This window comes from Saimiri boliviensis, chromosome 7, assembly GCF_048565385.1.
Source record: "Saimiri boliviensis isolate mSaiBol1 chromosome 7, mSaiBol1.pri, whole genome shotgun sequence".
NCBI classification, from domain to species: domain Eukaryota; kingdom Metazoa; phylum Chordata; class Mammalia; order Primates; family Cebidae; genus Saimiri; species Saimiri boliviensis.
In genome coordinates this window covers 13,004,128-13,027,150 of record NC_133455.1, presented here as the reverse complement: position 1 = coordinate 13,027,150, position 23,023 = coordinate 13,004,128, and the positions used below count along the sequence as shown (strand labels likewise).

Sequence of the window (23,023 nt, the reverse complement as noted above, 5' to 3'; positions counted from 1 at the left end):
GGGTAGGCTGAATCCTAAGCTGAGAACCACCAGTATAGATCAATGACAGCTTATAATTCAAGGATGCCCACCACCATATGTTTGTGGGAATATACACTGGCACAAATCTTAGAGGGGTGATTTTGAAACTAGGCTTTGGAAAGCAATCATTAAAATATTCAAAATATTTGCATCAGAGGAATGGGAGATAATTTATTATTTATAGCCCTGGAAGTGTAATAGATTGATTAGGAATAAAGGTTTGACAATGTATAAGACTGCAGTTTCCCGTGATAGACACAGATGTGATGGCTGCCAGCTCCCAACAGTCCTCAAAGTAGCTTCGCACATGAGAAACTCTGGATAATTCATTTGAGGTGTGGGCATCAGTCTCGACTGGCTCAGACCACAATGACTGGTCCAAGGATGAGCCAATCAGAGGGCTACCCTAGAGTTCTTCTAGCTTAACCTGAGGGGTCAGGGTCAGGGAAAAGGGTATCTTTCCTTCTTGGTCACAAGGCCATAAAAATGGAAGCCCGGGGTTCAAGACCCATGCCCCCACCTAAGAAAGAAGTTGTTCTCAAAAAAATGAAACCAGTATACAGACAGCAGGATGGATAAGTGGCACAGAAAATCCTCATGATGTTCGGGACATTCCCACAGCTTCCTCGTGCAAGCCAATATAACCATTTTTGTTAATACACAGGGTCTCACTCTGTCACCCAGTCTAATGTGAAGTGGCACAATCATGGCTCACCACAGCCTCAAACTCCTGGGCTCAAGCGATTCTCCCACCTTAGTCTCCTTAGTGGCTAGGACTACAGGTGCATGCCACCATGCCCAGCTAATTTAAAAAAAAAATTGTAGAGATAGGGTCTTGCTTTGTTGCCTGGGTTGGTCTCAAGCTCCTCAAGCAGTCCCCCCTTCGGCCTCCCAAAGTGCTGGGATCACGATCACCAGCCACTGCACCTGGCCCCAACTCTCACTTTTTATTCAAGCTAATTTATATTGAATTTCCGTCTCTTATAACTTTGGGTTCTGACTAACATATCTCGGCAAAGATGTAGAGAACTTTTTTTTCTTTTTAAACAACATCTCACTCCGTCACCGAGGCTGGAGTGCAGTGGTGCAATCTCGGCTCATTGCAACCTCCACCTCCCGGGTTCAAGCAACTCTCCTACCTCAGCCTCCTGAGTAGCTGGGACCACAGGCACATGCCAGCACACCCAGCTAATTTTTTATTTTTAGTAGAGATGGGGTTTCACCATGTTGACCACACTGGTCTCGAACTCCTGACCTTAGGTGACCCACCTGCCTCGGCCTCCCAAAGTGCTCACGTGCCACCACGCTCAGCAGAGAATTTATGTAATTAATGACCAGGAGCACTGGTAAAATATTTTTTCTTTTTTTTTTTCTAAGTCATGAAGAAGATAAACTGGTAAAATTTTAACTTGTAAATGTCTTGAGGAAAGAATTCCTGTGCAAACTAGATGGACCCAATTCCCCTGGAGCCTATTGTGTAAATCCTGGTGTGATTCTTGCAGACTCAGCAAATATGGCTGCCTCTTGGCCTATCCAGACAGCCATCACATCGCCTCCATTTCTTTAAGGTTTTATACTTTCCCAGGCTTTCATGATCATTATCTCATTTGCCTTCCACCACATCCCAACCAGAGAGAGAAGGAGATTTTACCATCCCCATTTCCAGGTGAGAAAATGAAGACACCATGAGGCTAGATGACTTTTTTATGTAATTCAGGGATTTGGGAAGAGATCAGCCGTTCTCAAATTTGATTGGTCATGAACTGTGCCATGAGTGATCTGATGCTAATGGTAAAGTACTATTAGCTGGAGGATGACTCGTGTATTTTTAAATAATACATCATCATCCCTATAACAACCTGATTCTTGCCAGCATTTAATATGCTTTCCCTGTTGGGAGATAAAAGGAGCGGAGTTACAGCTGGCATATTGGGACTTCCCCTGGGAGTGTTAGCATGTGAATGCCTGACCATGTGCAGCATAACAGAAAAAGAAGTGGAGAGTCCATGGAATAGCCAGTTCCGAAAGCTGCTTCCAGCTCTAAAGTGGGATGAATTACCCAAAGTAAACAATGGGTTGATGGCATTCAAATCAAAACTAACCACTTTTCCCTGTCCATGTATCTGACCAATGATCACTCACTTCAAACAGTTGTAGGATGATTAAAAATGTGTCATCTAGGCCAGGCACAGTGGCTCACACCTGTAATCCCAGAACTTTGGGAGGCTGAGACAGGCGGATCACCTGAGGTCAGGAGTTCAAGACCAGCCCGGCCAACATGGTGAAACCGAGTCTCTACCAAAAGTACAAAAATTAGCCAGGAATGATGGCAGGCCCCTGTAATCCCAGCTACTCAGAAGGCTCACGCAGGAGAATCATTTGAACCTGGGAAGTAGAGGTTGCAGTGAGCTGAGATCACACCATTGCACTCCAGCCTGGGCAACAAAAGCAAAAACTCCATCTTAAAAAAAAAAAAAAAAGTGTCATCCATTGACACCTTCGGAAAGAAAGCGGGGAAAATGTGTCATCCAGACCAGGATACTTTTTTTTTGAGACAACATCTCGCTCTGCTGCCCAGGCTGGAGTGCAGTGGTGCAATCATGGCTCACTGCTGTCTTGGTCCCCCGAGCTCAAGCAATCCTCCTGCCTCAGCCTCCCAAGTAGCTGGGACTACAGGCTAGCACCACCATGCCTGGCTAATCTTGTTTGTATTTTTTGTAGAGACAGGGTTTCACCATGTTACCCGTGCTAGTCTTGAACTCCTGAGCTCGAGCAATCCACCCAACTCAGCCTCCCAAAGTGATGGGATGACAGGCATGAGTCACTGTGCCCAGCCAGACTAGGAGACTCTTAAGACAAAAGGGAACATCTAGGGAATGGAACACCAAGGCGACATATTTAACAGAAATTGTGTTGAGCAAAACAGGACTGAAGTTACCCTATGTCTATGCAACTTAAGAAAAGTAAATTTACAAAACCAGAAACCTCCAGTCCTGCCCATAGGAACATGACTCTAAAGGCGAGTTGGATATGTCTTGGGTTCAGTTCCCCCAGAAGCAGACCCTAAGACAAGGACTTGGGTTCAAGTAGTTTATTTGGGAAGTGGAGGAAGCACCTTGTAGGAAGTAGGAAAGTAAGGATACGGGGTTAAGGGAAAAAGGCAACCGATAGGAGTATGTTATCAAGCTAATTACTACTGTGGGCGTCCGGCACGTGATCTCTGTGCTGGTCACGGAGATGGGCCATCCACATGCCCACTCAAGGAAGGACTTGCTGTCCAGGGACTGCAGGGAGTGCAGTCAGCAGACAGACTGCAGCTGTCACCTCTTTCAAGGTCAGCCTCAGCTGCAGAGCCGTGCCCAGCCCAAGGCCATGTCCTTCCCAGGGTAGCCTGCATCTGTTGACTGAGCAAGGAAAGTGTTTTTTTGAGATGAAGTGTTGCTCTGTTTCCCAGACTGAAGTGCAGTGACGTGATCTCGGCTCACTGCAACCACCGAGTCCCAGGTTCAAGCAATTCTCCTATCTCAGCCTCCCAATAGCTGGGATTACAAGCACCTGCCACCACACCCAGCTAATTTTTTTTTTTTTTTTGAGATGGAGTCTTGCTCTGTAGCCCAGGCTGGAGTACAGTGGTGTGATCTCGGCTCACAGCAACCTCCGCCTACCAGGCCCCAGTTCAAGCAATTCTCCTACCTCAGCCTCCCAAGTAGCTGGGATTATAGGCACGGGCCACCATGCCCAGCTAATATTTGTATTTTTTAGTAGAGAGGGGGTTTTACCATGTTGGCCAGTCTGGTCTTGAACTCCTGACCTCATCATCCACCTGCCTTGGCCTCCTGAGGTGCTGGGATTATAGGCATGAGCCACTGGTCCTGGCCTAATTTTGTATTTTTAGTAGAGATGGGATTTCCCCATGTTGGACAGGCTGGTCTCGAACTCCTGACCTCAAATGATCCAACCACCTCGGCCTTCCAAAGTGCTCGGATTACAGGTGTGAGCCACCGCACCCAGCCAGGAAAGTCATTTATAAAGGTCACCCATTCCACCTGACTTGGAGCACTTTGACAGGCACTCCTTGCTCCGAAGCTCCCCTCTTGGTTAGCCAAACCTTGGTCAAACCTGCACTCTAGCTGTATATTTCCCTTTGCCCAATCCTGCTTCTTCTCATTCCTTTCACAGGGACTGATTCCTTTATGTACTTATTTATTTTTGAGATAGGGTCTTGCTCTGTTGCCCAGACTGGAGTACAGTTGAGTGGGATCTCAACTCACTGTAGCCTCAATCTCCCAGGCTCAAGTGATTCTCCCACCTCAGCCTCCCAAGTAGCTGGGACTACAGGCTCAAACTACCATGCCTGGCTAATTTTTGTATTTTTTTTTGCAGAGACAGGGTCTCACCATGTTGCCCAGACTGCTCTTGAACTCCTGGACTCAAGAGATCCAGCCCTCCTCAGCCTCCCAGAGTGCTGGGATTACAGGCTTGAGCCACCGCACCTGGCCTGATTGATTCCTAATGAGCATTTTGTACCCCAAACTCCATATAAGCATCTGCTTCTGGAGAACCTAGCCCCAAACCATGCCTGTGGGGAAACAGGGAGTTAAATAGAACATGTTCCTCAGAGATTCATGGAATGTAAAGCAGCCCCTCTATTTCTAGCATATGAGATTCCTGGGGAGCTCACTTTCCAGCATTGCTGGTAATTCTTTGCTCAATAGAGGTGTAATTAAGAACAGTTTGCCAGGACATCTACAAGCAAAGATTAGGCTCATAAATAGACTGCCTCTGAATTGCCATTGGGTGTTCTTCGATGCACATAGCCTGCTGGGTATACGTTTTAAAGCACCATCTCTAGATCTATCTTTAGTCCCTACCCCTCAGCTTATGCTCATGAAATTAAGTACATCCACATGATGGTAATTTCAAGGGCAACCTTGACCTTACAAAAAAAGGAATTGCAGCCAGGCACGGTGGCTCATGCCTGTAGTCCCAGCATTTTGGAAGGCCCAGGCAGTGAACCATCTGAACTAAGGAGTTTGAGACCAGCCTGGGCAACATAGTGAGAACTTGTCTCTACAAAACAAAAAACAAACAAACAAAAAAATTAGGTGTGGTTGTGCATGCCTGTTGTCCTAGCTACTCAGGAGGCTGAGGTGGGAGGATCACTTGAGCCTGGGAAGTTGAGGCTGCAGTGAGCTGTGATCATGCCACCGTACTTCAGCCTGGGTGACAGAGTGAGACCCCATATTAGACAAACAAAGAAAACAAAAACACAGCACAATTCCAGTATGTTGGTGAATTTCTAATTGGTGGTCTAAGGGAGGCCTTACTGTATGTATGATATGGTTTGGCTGTGTCCCCACCCAAATCTCATTTTGAATTGTAGCTCCCATAATCCCCACGTGTCATGGGAGGGACCCAGTGAGAGGTAATTGAATAATGGGGCTGGGTTTTTCCCATACTGTTCTCATAATAATGAATAAGTCTCATGAGATCTGATAGTCTTATTATTTTTGATTGATTGATACAGGGTCTCAGTCTATCTCTCAGGCTGGAGTGCAGTGGCACAATCTCAGCTTGCTGCAACCTCCACCTCCCAGGCTTAAGTGATTCTCGTGCCTCAACCTTCCAAGTGGCTGGGATTACAGGCATGCACCACCACACCTGGCTAATTTGTTTGTATTTTTAGGAGAGACAGGATTTCACCATGTTGCCCAGGCTGGTTTCGAGCACTTGAGCTCAGGCAATCTGCCCACCTTGGCCTCCCAAAGTGCTAGGATTACAGGTGTGAGCCATTGCACCCAGCCAATCTGATGGTTTTATAAAGGGCAGTTCCCCTGCACACACTCTCTTGCCGACCGCCATTTAAGACCTGCCTTTGCTCCTCCACCTTCTGCCATGATTGTGAGGCCTCCCCAGCCGTGTGGAGCTGTGAGTCCATTAAACCTCCTTTTCTTTACAAATTACCCAGTCTTGGGCATCTCTTCACAGTAGTATGAAAATGGACTAATACAATGTAGGTCCTATAAGTCCCATTAATTCATTCAACACATATTTTCTGGGCACCTGTACTGTATGGCAAACACTGTTCTAACCACTGGGTTTAAGAAATCAGAGGCCAGAGAGGACTGTGCCTCTGTATCTGGGTCTGGTCACAGGGTCAGCTTATAAACCATTCGATGTATCTTTGTGTTGCCTATTATTTTACAGAACAATAATCAAATGTTTTCAATGTGCTCAATACAAGGCTGGGCACAGATGAATACGTGTCTGTTCTAAGAAGATATGGAATGGGGGAAAATGGTCAGAAATAAAGGAAAAATGTTACTCCTCACTAGTATTTATTATTTATACTCTGTTGTGTTCCAGAAGAGATTTAAGGCAGCTTAAAAGGGTACATAAGACATAGCCAGACAGCATAAATTATACATAAGAGAGAAGGAGGAAGAAAAACAAAACAAGGGCGAGGATTGAAATGGGGCCAAAGACAGACCAACACAGGGATAAATATGATCAGTTCCTCTATGCTCATAGCCTGGTGTAATCACTGGTATAGGGGATGCTATTGGGGCCCTGCCCAGAGCCCCCCAACACTCATTTCTAAATACCAAGGATGTTCCTTGTGTCTCTCTGAATGAAGGCTTTGTTCTGGTTGTGGACACACACCTGGTCTGCAAGCAGGATAGCCCAGAAGTCCCAGAAAGTTCCAGTTCCTAGAAATAGCCCTCACTCAGTGAAGGATGGGAGTTGTCAGATAAATACCCCAGCTCTTGGCTGGGCACAATGGCTCACGACTGTAATCCCAGCACTTTGGGAGGCCAAGGCGGGCAGATCACTTGAGGTCAGGAGTTTGAGACCAGCCTGGCCAACACGGTGAAACCCCATCTCTACTAAAAATACAAAAATTAGCCAGGTGTGATGGCAGCTAACTTTTGTGGTGCCTTGGCCTCCTGTAATCCCAGCTACTCAGGAGGCAGAGGCAGGAGAATCTCTTGAACCGGTGAGGTAGAGGTTGAGCTGAGATCATGCCGTTGTACTCCAGCCTGAGCGACAGAGCAAGACTCCATCTCAAAACAGAAAAAAAAAAAAAAAAAAAAAAAAAAAAACCCAGCTCTGTATTTACCCTCCATTGAGATAACACTGAGACGTAAGCATATTCTGTACAGTCTTCCAGGGCTCCCTAGTGAGACCGAGCTCCTGCTGCCCACAGTGGTAACCTGCTTGGTAACACACCTTTTATTGGCTGTCTTCTTTTCTCTGTCTCCATTTCTCTGTCCCCACAATGTTGTTTCCTGGGATCACCTCCCAAATAAACAACCTGTAATTGAATTCTTGTCTTGGCAAGGATTCTTGGGGAACCCAACCCAAGACAATGCACTATGCCCTCATCTACTATTTAATGTAGAGCTCCAGGCTCCTGCGAAGTGTGTTCCCTGTCAGAATTTCCAGGAATGCACAGGAGAGGATCACACACAGAAATGAGTCTCGTCAGTGGCAGGTTTGTGGGTCTTTCCTCCTGTTCTGGATATGCCTACATTAACCAGGCATGATGCTATTTCTGCTGGGTGTTTTTCTGTTTGGTTGTTTTTGTTTCCTGTTTGTTTTTGTTTTTGTTTTGAGACAGAATCTCACTCTGTTGCCCAGGCTGGAGTGCGGTGGTGCAATCTTGGTTCACTACAACCTCCACTTCCCAGGTTCAAGTGATTCTCCTGCCACAGCTTTCAGAGCAGCTGGGATTACAGGCATGTGCCACCACACACTGCTAATTTTTGTATTTTTAGTAGATATGGTGTTTCTCCACATTGGCCAGGCTGGTCTCAAGCTCCTGACCTCGAGTGATCTGCCCACCTCGGCCTCCCAAAGTGCTGGGATTACAGGCTCATGAACCACCATGCTCAGCCTATTTCTGATGGTTTTGGCTATCTCAGTTGAATTCCACTTTAGCCAAAGAACATCCTCACCTCGTACCATTGGGTACCATCTTTGCTATCAGGCACTGTTGGCTTTTATTTGGTAATAACTGGCCCAAGATGCCAAAGCTATATGACATACAATGGTGATGTCCAGTAGAGGGTACCCATACTGTGTTCTGCCATGTGGATGTGCACAAGATGCCAGAACAACATTGCTTGGGGACCACAATGTGGTTTTCATTAAGGAATCTTGTTTTCACTAAATAACCTCTGAAATTCCTTTACTTTTTACTTATAGCCATAATCACATAAAACTCAAGCACGGGTTAGCCCATAAGGAACGGTCCTGATAATTAATCTGAATGATAGCTACCCCACTGTCCTCAAAACTCACTCATTCAAACTTAGCCAAATAAGTCTTGGTGTTTTGGAGGGGGGGTTCTATTTGTTTGTTTGCTTGCTTGTTTAAGACAGAGTGTCGCTCTGTTACCCAGGCTGGAGCACAGTGGTGTGATGTCAGCTCACTGCAATCCCTGCCTCCTGGATTTAAGCCATTCTCTTGCCTCAGCCTCCTCCAGAGTAGCTGGGACTACAGGTACATGCCACTACATCCAGCTAATTTTTGCATTTTTAATAGAGATGGGGTTTCATCATGTTGGCTTGAACTCCTGACCTCAGGCGTGAGCCACAACGCCCGGCCTAGGTTTTTTTATTTAAAATGGAAATCAGTTACAATATGCTAAGCATAAGATGCCAGATACAAAATGTCACATATTGTATGATTCCATTTATAGGAAATATCCAGAATAGGTAAATCCATGGAGACAAAACAGATTGGTGGTTGATAGGGGCTGGGAGGAGAGGAGAACGGGGAGCAACTGTTGAATGAGTATGGGGTTTTCTTTTGGGGTGATAAAAACGTTTTGGAACTAGATAAAGGCGGTGGTTGCATGACATTGTGAACATAGTAAATGTCATGAATTTTTTTTTTTTTTTTTGAGACAGAGTCTTGCTCTGTTGCCAGGCACCAGGCTGGAGTGCAATGGTGCGATCTTGGCTCACTGCAACCTCCGCCTCCTGGGTTCAAGCAATTCTCCTGTCTCAGCCTTCCGAGTAGCTGGGACTACAGGCATGCACCACCATGCCCAGCTAATCTTTTTATTTTTAGTAGAGGTAGAGTTTCACCATGTTGACCAGGATGATCTTGATCTCTTCACCTCGTGATCTGCCTACCTTGGCCTCCCAAAATGCTGGGATTACATGCATGAGCCACAGCACCTAAGCCAAATTGTTCATTTTAAAATGGTTTCTTTTGTAGCCACGTGCAGTGGCTCACACCTGTAATCTCAACATTATGGGAGGCCAAGGAGGGCAGATCACTTGAGGCCAGGAGTTTGGGACCAGCCTGGCCAACATGGCAAAACCCCGTCTCTACTAAAAATACAAAAATTAGCCGGGTGTGGTGGCGCACGCCTGTAATCCCAGCTACTTGAGAGGCTGAGGCAAGAGCATTGCTTGAACCTGGGAGACAGAGGTTGCAGTGAGCCATGATTGCACTATTGTACTCCAGCCTGGGTGACAGAGCCACACTCTGTCTCAAAAAGTTAATAATAAGGCCAGGCGTGGTGGCTCATGACTATAATCCCAGCACTTTGGGAGGCCAAGGTAGGTGGATCACCTGAGGCCAAGAATTTGAGACCAGTGTGGCCAACATGGTGAAACCCCATCTCTACTAAAAATGCCTGTAATCTCAGCTACTTGGGAGGCTGAGGCAAGAGAATCGCTTGAACCAGAGGCAGAGGTTGCAGTGAGCTGAGATTGCACCACTGCACTCCAGCCTCGGCAACAGAGTAAGACTCCATCTTAAATATATATATATATATATATATATATATATATATATATATATATATATATATAAAATAAAAATTTAAATTAATAAAATTTAAATAAAATTCCAAAATCAGTTCCTCAGTCACCCTGTAGCTACAATCCATGTGCTCAATAGCATGAGGCTATGGCATTGCAGGACATGTGACTAGACTATTCCTATGCAATGTGCGTAGCTTTGTAAATCATTTATTTCTGCTTTGGCTTCCCAGCACTTGCCAAAAGCTTTCAAGGTGAAGTGTCCCAGTTTATTTAAGCACCACCTGGCAGTCAATGAAGTGTCACGTTTCTATTTCACAAGAGCTAGCCATGAATCTGATTGCTACTGTTCCACATGATGAGCACTTTTGGGGTGACAGATTGTTGGGTTTACCACACTTCTGAGCAGGTTGTGATTCTGTAATCGTTTTTTTCTGAAAGGCATGAAGCATCAAGAAACTATTGGTCTGGGCTGGGTACCATGGCTCACACCTATAATCCCAGCACTTTGGGAGGCCAAGGTGGGAGGATAGCTGGAGCCCAGGATTTCAAGACCAGCCTGGGCAACATAGGGAGACCCCATCTCTCCAAAAAAATTAGCTAGGCGTGGTGATACACACCTGTAGTCCCAGCTACTCAGGAGGCTGAGGGGAAGGATTGTTTGAGCCCAGGAAGTTGAGACCAGCCTGGGCAATATGGTGAGATCCCATCATCTCTACCAGAAAAAAAAAAAAAAAAAGAAAAAAGAAAAAGAAAGAAAGAAACCAGTGGTCTGCGTTTCAAGAAGTGACATATCACGTTTCCCTGCAGCCCTCACCTCTAGAGAGTTAATGGGAATGGAGGAAGAAGCTCACACAGAGGAGACATGATGGTAGTAAGACATATAAAAAGAACAGTTAAAATGACCAGGAACATCAAACCTTAAGAAACCCCAAGCATAATTCATTAGACTCTGAAGGATCTGATGAGCTCGCCTGATCCACCTTGGATGAATAAGAGCAATTTGCCCTTTTCTTTCAACTACCAAGAGATAAAGATCCACACCAGTCCTTGTTTTCTGACTGCCCTCTCTCAGGTGTCAAAAAGTGTTTCTCTAAGTCTTATCAAAACCTCTCCTATTAGTTGATCTTTCAAACCTCTCTGTTAAGTCTGATATAATGATTGCTGCTCCCTGAATATCAGAACCTTTTACCTGGAAGTAACTTTCTCATTTTTGATGCTTCTATATCTAAATATAATTATCCAATTTGTGGCCAGGCATGGTGGCACACACCTGTAATCCCAGCCCTTTGGGAGGCCAAGGCTGGTGGATCATCTGAGATCAGGAGTTCGAGACCAGCCTGACCAACATGGAGAAACCCCATCTGTACCAAAAATACAAAATTAGGCAGGTGTGATGGCACATGCCTGTAATCCCAGCTACTCAGGAGGCTGAGACAGGAGAATTGCTTTAACATGGTAGTTGGAGGTTGTGGTGAGCCAAGATCACATCATTGTATTTTGGCTCGGGCAACAAGAGCAAAACTCTCTTTTTGTCTCAAAAAAAAAAAAAAAAAAAAAAAAAAACTAAAAAAGATCCAATTTGTAAATTGCCTGGCTGTTTCTCCTCATTTGTCTTTCTTGCTTGTTCTTTGTATGTTTTCCCCTTTCTATCCTTTATCATTTTTATTGGTATTTTTATTTTTGAGATGGAGTCTCACTCTGTTACTGAGGCTGAAGTGCAGTGGCATGATCTTGGCTCACTGCAACCTCTGCCTTCAGAATTCAAGTGATTCTCCTGCCTCAGTTTTCTGAGAAGCTGGGACTACAGGCACCCACCACCACGCCCAGCTAAGTTTTGTATTTTTAGTAGAGACGGGATTTTACCATGTTGGCCAGGCTGGTCTCAAACTCCTGACCTCAAGAGATACACCCACCTCAGCTTCCCAAAGTGCTAGGACTACAGGCGTGAGCCACCATGCTGGCCTCTCTCCTTTATCAGACTGGAGAGAAGAGTAAAATAAAATTTGCATTGGCCACTTTTTTCTTGGCCAGACCAATAGTAGAAATGTATTCAAATTCTGCCTTTCTGGTCGGGTACAGTGGCTCATGCCTGTAATCCTAGCTCTTTGGGTGGATGAGGCAAGTGGATTGTATGAGCTCAGGAGTTCAAGATCAGCCTGGGCAACATGGCAAAACCCCATCTCTACTAAAAAATATAAAAATTAGCTGGATGTGGTGGCACATGCCTGTAATCCCAGCTACTTGGGAGGCTGATGAAGTAGTCTCTTGAACCTGGGGGGCCAAGGTTGCAGTGAGTTGAGATAGCATCACTACACTCCAGCCTGGATGATAGAGTAAGACTCCATCTCAAAAAAAAAAAAAAATCTGCCTTTGTAATATTGAGGTGATAGCTATCAGCACAAATCCATACCTCTCTCACTTATTTGCAACATAGGCCTTGGGTAGTAGTTTTTTTAAAAACAAGAACAACAATAAAATACAAACCACAGTAGCACATTCAATCCTGTTGCTGGCGAAAGTGATGGCTTTTATAGATGCCTCAGAAGAAACGATACATATTCCCAAAAGAGTTGCTGTCATTTATGCCTCTTTCAAGGTTAAACTTGGTTATGTGCAATGTTTTGTTTGCAAGTTTTTGATTGTGAGTAATGGAAATGTCCTATGGCAGAAGGAAGGAGGAAGGAAGGAGGAAGGAAGGAAGAAAAGAAGGAAGGAAGGAAGGAGGGAAGGAGGGAGGAAGGAAGAGAGAGAGGAAGGGAGGGAGGAGGGCATAAGGGAGGAAGGAAGGGAGGGCAGGGAAGAAGGAAGTTAATGAAAGAATTTTGGAGGTATTTTATGGAAGCAAGGAAGAGCTGGACAACTAAACCTTCCTAGAAAAGGAAGAGGCCGGGCGCGGTGGCTCAAGCCTGTAATCCCAGCACTTTGGGAGGCCGAGGCGGGTGGATCACGAGGTCAAGAGATCGAGACCATCCTGGTCAACATGGTGAAACCCCGTCTCTACTAAAAAAAATACAAAAAAAAAAAAAAAAAAAAAAAAAAGAGAAGGAAGAAACCAGGACAGGCACGGTAGCTCACACTTGTAATACTAGCATTTGGGGAGGCTGAGGTGGACAGATCACCTGAGGTCAGGAGTTTGAGAACAGCCTGGCCAACATGGTGAAACCCTGTCTCTACTAAAAATACAAAAATTAGCTAGGTGTGGTGGTGGGTGCCTATAATCCCAGCTTGGGGGGCTGAGGCAGGAGAATCGCTGGAACCCGAGAGGCAGAGGCTGCAGTGAGCTAAGATTGCACCACTGTGCTCCAGCCTGGGCAACAGAGCCAGACTCGGTCTCAAAAAAAAAAAGAAAGGAAGGAAGGAAGAAAAGAAAATAAAAAAAAAAGAAAGAAAGAAACCAGGGTAAGTTTTGAGAATTCAATAGCAACTCATGCTCTTTTCTCCAAAGCACTGACATTAACATCACTGTTTTCCAGGACTCCCGGTCAGATTGACTTTCAACGAACGGCAAATAATTTTTCAGATAAACAATGAATATATCCAGGTGGGACATACTTATACTAAAAAATGACTTGTTCTTCATCTGAAAGTCAAAGTCAACTGGGTGTCAGTCTTATATATTTATTTGCCAATTCTGCAACCATATCCAGTTTGAACCGACTATTCGTTTTTCCTTCCTTTCAGTAGTAGTACCCCCTACCCCAGGAATTTTAGCCCAGCTAGAAATTACATTCTATTTTGTTCTTGTTCTTGTTGAGAGTCTCACTCGGTCCCCCAGCCTAGGGTGCAACGGCACAATCTCCACTCAGTCTACCTGCCAGGTTCATGCAATTCTCCTGCCTTAGCCTCCCAAGTAGCTGGGACTAGAGGTGCCCACCACCATGCCCGGGTAATTTTTGTATTTTTAGTAGAGATGAGATTTCACCATATTGGCCAGGCTGGTCTCAAACTCCTGACCTGAAGTGATCCACCCACCTCAGCCTCCCAAAGTGCTGGAATTACAAGCATGAGCCACCACGTCCAGCCTAGAAATTACATTTCCCTGCCTACCTTGTGCCAGGAGTCCTATGATTAGATTCTTGGCAACAGAATGTGAGTGAAGTGAAGGGTGCCACTTCAGCAGCATGCCCTCCCAGTTCCTCTTTCCCTGCTTCTCAGGCTTAAATGCTGTTTCAGTGCTGGTGTGCCAGCTTGTACTATGCCTATGCCAGGGAATGGCAGAGCAACAACACAGAAAGAACCTGGGTCCCCATTCAGCTTCATGAAGCATAATGGCTGTCTTAGTCTGTTTTCTGTTGCTTATAACATAATGCCTAAAACTGGGTCATTTGTAAAGGGAAGCGACTGGATACAGTGGTCCATGCCTGTCACCCCAGCACTTTGGGAGGCTGAAGGGGGAGGATTCCTTGAGCCCAGGAGTTTGAAACCAACCTGGACAACATAGTGAGACTCCATCTCTACAAAAACTAAAAAACTTAGCTGGGCATGATTGTGTGTGCCTATTGTCCCAGCTACTTGGGAGACAGGCAGGAGGATTGCTTGAGCCCAGGCGTTTGAGGCTGCAGTGAGCTGTGATTGTGCTACTGCACTCCAGCCTGGGCCACAGAGAAAGTCCCTGTCTCAAAAAAAAAGGAGGTGGAGGAAGAAGAAAAGAAGAAAAACAGGGAGGGGGGAGGGAGGGGGAGGAGGAGGGGGTGGATTTTATTAGGCCAGGCACAGTTGCTCACACCTGTAATCCCAGCACTTTGGGAGGCTGAGGTGGGCAGGTCACTTGAGGTCAGGATTTCGAGACCAGCCTGGCCAGCATGGAAAAACCCCCATCTCTACTAAAAATAAAACAAAACAAAAAATTAGCTAGGTGTGGTGGCCGGTGCCTGTAATCCCAGCTACTTGGGAGGCTGAGGTAGGAGAATCGCTTGAACCCAGGAGGCAGAGGTTGCAGTGAGCAGAGATCGTCCCACTACACTCCAGCCTGGATGACAGAGTGAAACTCCATCTCAAAATATAAAAATAAATAAAGTCATCAGTTCCATTCCCATGATAACCCATTAATTTATCAATCCATGAAAGGATTAATTTGACCTAGGAATCTCTTAACGATCTCACCTCTCAATACTGCCACGTTGAGGATTTAATTTCAACATGAGTTTTGAAGAGAACAAATATTCAAACCATAAAAGCCACCTAATCTCCTTGAACCATCTTCTATCTATGGACTAGCACATATAAAAGAAGGAAATTTCTAACTTGTTTAAGCCCCTGTATTTTGAAGCCTGTTTGTTACAGTAGCTTATCTATGAAATAATAGAACTGGGAATGCTGTGTTGGATCTAAAGGGCCTTATGTTTCCTGCCCAGGATGTAGTCATTCGGAAACCCAGCAGGATTCAGGTTTGATACACGGAGGGAGGCTGAATTGCACACTTTTACCTGAATTCCCATGAGGCCTGGCAGCCTTTTGAAATCCCTGCCTTCCTTATTTCCATTAATATCCTTACAGTAATAGGAGACCATCTGTTTCTTGGCACTGAAAACTCCTAAAACAAACTCGCCCCTTATATTCTGCACTTCTCATTTAGATGCATCTTTTCTGTCTTCTCTGCTAAACAGTGAGCTCCAGCCAGGTGAGGTGGCTCACGCCTGTAATCCCAGCACTTTGGGAGGCCAAGGCAGGTGGATCATCTGAGGTCAGGAGTTCGAGACCAGGCTGACCAACATGGAGAAACCCCATCTCTACTAATAATACAAAAATTAGCCAGGTGTGGTGGCACATGCCTGTAATACCAGTTACTCAGGAGGCTGAGGCACAAGAATCGCTTGAACCTGGGAGGCAGAGGTTGCACTGAGCCGAGATTGCGCCATTGCACTCCAGCCTGGGCAACAAGAGCGAAACTCCATCTCAAAACAAATCAACAAACAAACAAACAAACATAGTTGCAGTGAGCCATGATTGCACTACTGCACTCCAGCCTGGGTAACAGAGTGAAATTGTGTCTCAAAAATTTAATAATAGAGCCAGGCATGGTGGCTCACGCCTATAATCCCAGGAATTTGGGAGCTCGAGGTGCGCAGATCATAAGGTCAAAAGATTGAGACCATCCTGGCCAACATGGTGAAACTCTGTCTCTACTAAAAGTACAAATATTAACTGGGTGTGGTGGTGCATGCCTATAGTCCCAGCTACTAGGGAGGCTGAGGCAGAGGTTGCAGTGAGCCGAGATCATGCCACTGCACTTCAGCCTGGGTGACAAAGAAAGACTCCATCTCAGAAAAAAAAAGGCCAGCCACTGTGGCTCACATCTGTAATCCCCCCACTTTGGGAGGCCAAGGTGGGTGGATCATGAGGTCAAGAGATCAAGACCATCCTGGCTAACATGGTAAAATCCCATCTCTACCAAAAATACAAAAATCAGCTGGGTGTGGTGGCACACACATGTAATCCCAGCTACTCCAGAGGCTGAGGCAGGAGACTCTCTTGAACCCAGGAGGCAGAGGTTGCAGTGAGCTGAGATCACGCCACTGCACTCCAGGCTGTCGACAGAGTGAGAGTTGGTCTCAGAAAATAATAATAATAACAATTAGTTGTATCTTATAGGAGGGAAGGCTTCATGGAACTTCTCTCTTCAGGCTCTGAATTCCTACTATCCCGACTTCCTCTGCATCACCATCACATATGACTGAGCCACCTAGGGGCATACCTCCACAGAAGTGTTAGGTCACAGGGGTATGTCTTTACGACCTTCTTTTTAGTGGTCTCTACAGTCTTACAACCCTCTTTCTAAACATCTAGAGGCCTAATACTACAGACTTTTCCTTTATCATACTCAAATAATTATTTCTCTGGGACCTACTTTGCTAGCCTGATTAGAAAACAGAGCCTGAGACAAGATAAAAGTGCTAACACTTTATTCAGGAGTTAAAAGCCTATGGAGGTGAGAACAAGGAAGGAAAGAGGAAAGAGCTGAGATGAAATACAAATCAATGTGATGTGTTGGCTGGGCACGGTGGCTCATGCCTGTAGCCCCAGCATTTTGGGAGATCAAAGCAGCTGGATCACCTGAGGTCAGGAGTTCAAGACCAACCTGACTCCATCTCAAAAAAAAAAAAAAAAAAAAAAAGATTATAGTTTCCCTAACTGCTCTATAGGTTACAACTTCATCATGGTGAAATGTTAAGTTTTCCCTTTAAGATATTCTTTCAGGTCCTACATACCAGTGAAATTACTGACATCAGCTATACTGAAGGACACCATTGGAGCTGAATCACAAAAGAATTCAGTTTCCATGTCCTGATTATTTTGTCCCCCTTACCCTGATCAACAACCAAAATGTTCCTGATCCCCTTAAAAACCCCAGCCCAGAACTCCTTGAGCAGATGGATTTGAGTGTTTCCTTTCATCCCCTCCCTTGGCTGCCCTGCAACCATTAAACTCTTTCTCTGCTGCAAGCCCTGCTGTCTCAGTGTAACTGGTATGTTACTGTACATCAGGCACATGAACCTGTTGCTCGTGTAATATTGCCATGCTGGCCACTGATCCCAATCCTCCACAGCAGGTTACTCATCAGCCTTGCTTCCTTGGTCTTTTCCAGAGAGACCGTGAGGAGCCACATCTAGGAACAGGTCCTCAAAAGGGAGCAAGGAGAAGGAATGTATCTGCTTAGCTGTCTCCCATCTTCCATTTCTTAGCAGCCAAGATCCCTGGGGAAACTAACTCCCCTGTACTCCTTAGTTGTGTAACCTAGCACCTTGCAGCCATCCAGGCTGGCAAATTCCAATGGCATGGCATTACAAATCCGGAAGTAGAGAGGCAATTCAGTGTGGGTAGGGTGCTGACCAGTAGAGAAGGAAGAAGATAATCAAAGGAATCTGGGAAGAATTTCTTTTTCTTTCTTTCTTCCTTCCTTCCTTCTTTTCTTTCTTTTCTTTTCTTTTCTTCTTTCTCTCTCTCTATTTCTTTCTTTCTCTCTTTCTTCTTTTCTTTCTTTTGAGGGGGTCTCACTCTGTCGCCCAGGCTGGAGTGCAATGGCACTATCTCAGCTCACTGCAACCTCCACCTCCTTCAAGGTTCAAGTGATTCTCCTGCCTCAGCCTCCCAAGGAGCTGAGATTACAGCTGCACGCAACCATGCCTGGCTAATTTTCTTTTTGTATTTTTGGTAGAGACAGGGTTTCACCATATTGGTCAGGCTGGTCTTGAACTCCTGACCTCATAATCTGCCCACCTCGGCCTCCCAAAGTGCTGAGATTACAGGTGTGAGCCACTGCGCCCAGGTGGGAAGATTTATTTCAATGCAATCCTCCTGCACCACACAGGTCCACTCATGCCTTTCCATATTGGGCCGCCATCTGTAAGAACAAAGTTGCCCTTACAAAGTTGCATCTGTAAGAACAAAGTTGCCCTTACTCTTTACCATTAAGGGGAGGGACAAGTCCAATCAGTTATAGAGCATATCTCCCAACAAACTCCAGGAAGGCCGAGGCAAGAGGGCTAGTGAAACAAATTCCAGTCTCTGGTAGACAGAATCATGCTCCCTTCACCTCCAAAGATATCCATATCCTAATCCTTGAAACCTGTGAATATTTTACCTTACATGGCAAAAGCGGTTTTGCATATATGATTAAGGTTATGAACTTTGAGAAGGGGAGAATATTCTGAATTATGTAGGTGGGCCCAATCTAATCACATTAGTCCCTAAAATCAGAGAACCTTTGCCAGCTGTAGTCAGAGACAGACATGACAACAGAAGAAGGGCCAGAGTGATGCTTCATTGCTGGCTTTGCAGACAGAGAAGGGGCCACTAGCCAAGGAATGGGGGCAGCCTTTAGAAGCTGGAAAAGGCAAGGAAACAGATTCTCCTCTAGAACCTTCAGAAAGAAATACAGCCCTGATGACACCTTGATTTTAGTCGTGAAATCTATACTGGACTTCTGGACTACAGAACTAGAAGAAAATTAATGTGCATTGTTTTAAGCCATTAAGTTCATGGTAATTTGTTACAGCACCAAGAGGAAACTGATACATAGTCTCTACTGCCAAAGCTAGTTCTAGGGCCACAGTTGTAACCACTCAATGGGTTCATTTTACCCTCTTCCCAAATACAGCCAATTTAAATACAGGAGAATTGCAATAGAGAAAGAGTTTAATTCACACAGAGCTAGCCGAATGGGAGACTACAGTTTATTACTCAAATGAATCTCTCTAACGATTTGGAGGTTAAGGTTTTTCAAGGATAGTTTGGTTGGCCAGGGAATGGGTGCTACTGATTGGTTGGGGATGCAATCATAGGGGTGTGGTCCTTATGCATGCTGAGTCCACTTCTGGATGGGGGGGCCGCAGGACCAGTTGGTGGGTCTGCGTGGAACCACTGGTTGTCAGAAATGCAAAAACCTGAAAAGACATCTCAAAAGTCCAATCTTAGGTTCTACATTAGTGGTGTTATCTGCAGGAATCATTGAGGAAGTAGCAAATCTTGTGACCTCTGGAATAATGGCCACCAGTCATTTACAACTAGATCTTAGCAGAATTCAGGCTCCCCTCATGCTCCTATTCTAGTATTCTTTCATTAGCTTTACAAAGTGGTTTAATTTGGGAGAAGGGAAATTGCTACCTAAATGATAAACTAAATGTCTCCCAAAGTTAGCTTGACTCAAACCCAGGAATGATTAAGGGTAGTTCAGAGGTTAAAGGCAAGATGGGGGTTGGTTAGATCAGATCTCTTTCACTGTCATAATTTTCTCACTGCTATAATTTTTGCAAAAGTATTTCATAATTGAAGTTTATCATCTCTCTCTTCCACAACCTAACTGGGGTTACCCAGACATTCATCCCCAAGGAGTATAGGTGTTTAGGAACCCTTGCCAGGTCACAGTTGTTGTATCTGCCCATTAACAGTCATCCCAAGCATGAAAGCATCAAAGGACACACTAGTGGGTCCTCTGGGTTCCAGACATTTTGTCTCCTGCCCCTGTTGAGAAGCAGCTACCTTAATCCCCAGAACAATCAGAAATGATTATTCCGGGCAGTTCAGTAACTCCCTTCTCTGCTTGTCACTTCAATACAAGGAACCCAAACAAAGTAGTATAAAGTCACAGCATCCAATTCAGTGGAATGCTTACTCTGTCCCCAGGCCTAAGAGTTCTTCCAGAAATTAGAACTCTTATCCTACAGAGCCCAAAGCTACAGAGATGAGAGCACAAAATCTGCAAGTGGGGAACTAGGTGCAATTGTGAGAAAGGCCAGCCCCAGTTTCCCAACCCCAATATACTAACTAGAGAAGCATAGTACAGTATATCACTTGTTAGCTCAAGGAATAAGTTGCATCCTTCAAGACAGCACCCATAACTGGGTGCATTGGCTCACACCTGTAATCCCAGCATGTTGGGAGGCCGAGGCGAGCAGATCACTTGAAGCCAGGAGTTTGAGAGCAGCTTGGCCAACATGGCGAAACCCCATCTCTACTGAAAATATCAAAATTAGCTGGGCGTTGTGGCACGTGACTGTAATCCCAGCTATTCAGTGGGTTAAGGCATGAGAATCGTTTGAGCCCAGGAGGCAGAGGTTGCAGTAAGCCAAGATCATACCACTGCACTCTAGCCTGGGAGATAAAGTGAGACTTTGTCTCAAAAAAAAAAAAAAAAAAAAATGATAGAACCTATCCTGCAAGGTATACTTTTCCAGCACATTAACTGGGCCTTCAACAGGTGCTATTAAGTGTAGATTTTATGATGCAGGTATGGTGAGGCCAATATAGGAGGCAATGACATTGAAAAGATAGTGTGTGTCTCACTCACTGTGCCCAAAAGGAGGGGGCACACCAGACCATGCCTGGCCACATAGGGGAAACACCACTGTGAGAGGCATCTGAACCAGAGTGACTCAATCTTGTGTTTTTTGGGGTGTTTTTTTTTTTTGTGATAGAGTCTCACTCTGTTGCCCAGACTGAAGGGCAATAGCATGATCTTGGCTCACTGCAAAATCTGCCTCCCGGGTTCAAGCTATTCTCCTGCCTCAGCCTCCCAAGTAGCTGGAACTACAGGCATGTGTCATCACCCTCAGCCAATTTTTGTATTTTTAGTAGACACAGGGTTTCACCATGTTGGCCAGGCTGGTCTTGAACTCCTGACCTCAAGTGATTCACCCACCTCAGCCTTTGAAAGTGCTGGGATTACAGGTGTGACCCAGTGCACCCAGTTATGGGTGCTATAGTGACTCAATCTTGAATAGGGGCTGGGTAAAATAAGGCTGATACCTGCTGGGCTGCATTCCCAGGTTAGACATTCTTAGTCACAGGATGAGATAGGAGTTTGGCAGGACTGGTATCACAAGATGCAGGTCACAAAGACCCTACTGACAAAACAGGATGCGAAAGAAGTCGGCCAAAACCCACCAAAATTAAGATAATGATGAAAGTGACCTGTGGTCCTCCTCACTGCTCATTATACACTAATTGTTACAATGCATTAGCATGCTAAAAGACACTCCCACCAACGGCATGACAATTTACAAATGCCATGGCAACATCCAGAGTTACCCAATATGGTCTAAAAAGGGGAGGAATCCTCGGTTCTGGGAATTGCCCGCCCCTTTCCTGGAAAACCCATGAATAATCCACTCCTTATTTAGCATATGATCAAGAAATAACCATAAAACTAGCTAACCAGCAGCCCTTGGGGCTGCTCTGTTATGGAGTAGCCATTCTTTTGTTTATTTCTCTAATAAACTTGCATTCACTTTATGCTGTGGACTTGCTCTGAACTCTTTCTTGCGCAAGATCCAAGAACCCTTTCTTGGGGTCTGAATCAGGACCACTTTCTGGTAATGCCAGGGCTGGTCAGGAACCAGAGGGGGATGAGGGGAAATGTGGGCAAGAGCCTGTATTGTGGTTTTCACAGGGACAGGTGAGGCAGGGAAAATAGGTTTAGGATTAGTCCAGTTGAATAATTTCAGCAGGCTCTGGGTTGTAGGAGCTATCTCTAGTTGTATGGTACCTGGCCCTGGGGTGATTAGCACAGGGAACAGTGGTCCAGAGGATGAAAACAGTAGAGAAAGTTGGGGAAGGGAGCTATGAGCTCTGATTGGTTAGTATGCACTGGAAGGCTCACAAGAGAGCCATTTACTCTCTCTGGGAATTGGCTAGCCCTGGAATGGGCAGGCTCTCCTAGGTCAGCAAGGCCCCAGATATCAAATATGAGAAACAGATCCATATGCCTTAGTGAGGCACCAGTGCAGCCTGAAGTCTCTGCCAGCCACTGATTTCTGTGGGTTCAAAGAAGAGGGGGGATGAGATGGAGGAGACGTGGGACTGGTGAGGCTAGTCCCCCAATATGCAGAGAATGGTGCCTTTGCCCTTTTTTTTTTTTTTTAAAGATGGAGTCTTGCTCTGTCATCCAGGCTAGAGTACAGTGGTGCAATCTCAGCTCACTGCAACCTCTGCCTCCTGGGTTCAAATGATTCTCCTGCCTCAGTCTCCCAAGTAGCTGGGACTACAGGCGTGTGCCACCACACCTGGCTAATTTTTGTATTTTTAGTAGAGACAGGGCTTCACCACATTGGCCAGACTGGTCTAGAACTCCTGCCCTCAAATGATCTGCTTTCCTCAGCCTCTCGAGGTGCGGGATTACAGGCATGAGCCACTGTGCCTAGCCTGGGAACAAGACTTCTAAAAGGCGAATATATTTGGAAGGCTGTGGTCCCAAGGTCATTTTTGCTGGCTATAAGCAGGGGCTCCAGAACCAAAGGGATCACACAGCTCTCCTTAAAATTGGAGGTGTTTATGCCCAAGATGAAACTGAACTCTGTTTGGGCAAGAGATGTGCTTATTTATACAAAGCAAAGAATAACACAGTGACTCCTGGTGGCAAATTGAACCAAACCAGAGTAATCTGGGGAAAGGTAACTCGGATCTATGGAAACAGTGGCATGGTTTGTGCTAAATTCCAAAGCAATCTTCCTGCTAAGGCCACTGGACACGGAATCCACGTGATATTGTACCCTTCAAATATTTAAACTAATGAAAACTAAATCAGTAAAAGTGGATTTGTGCACTTGTAAAAAGAAAGTCGGAAACATACGGTTAATACAACAGGCCATCCTATTATTCTATCAGACCAGTGATTTCTGGGCAATAGGTACATGGTAAGACCAATGAAGCCCATGGCCATAGGCCCATTATCACATCACACCACACTTTCTTTGCTGTAAAAGGGGTCTCTTGGTTCCCAAGGT

The 23,023-nt window shown here is 45.4% G+C and overlaps 1 pseudogene; it reads left to right on the top strand.

Moving 5' to 3' along the window:
• Positions 1-1,992: 1,992 nt before the first annotated feature.
• LOC120364999 (large ribosomal subunit protein eL33 pseudogene) lies at positions 1,993-22,804 on the top strand (annotated as a pseudogene).
• The last annotated feature ends 219 nt before the right edge of the window (positions 22,805-23,023 follow it).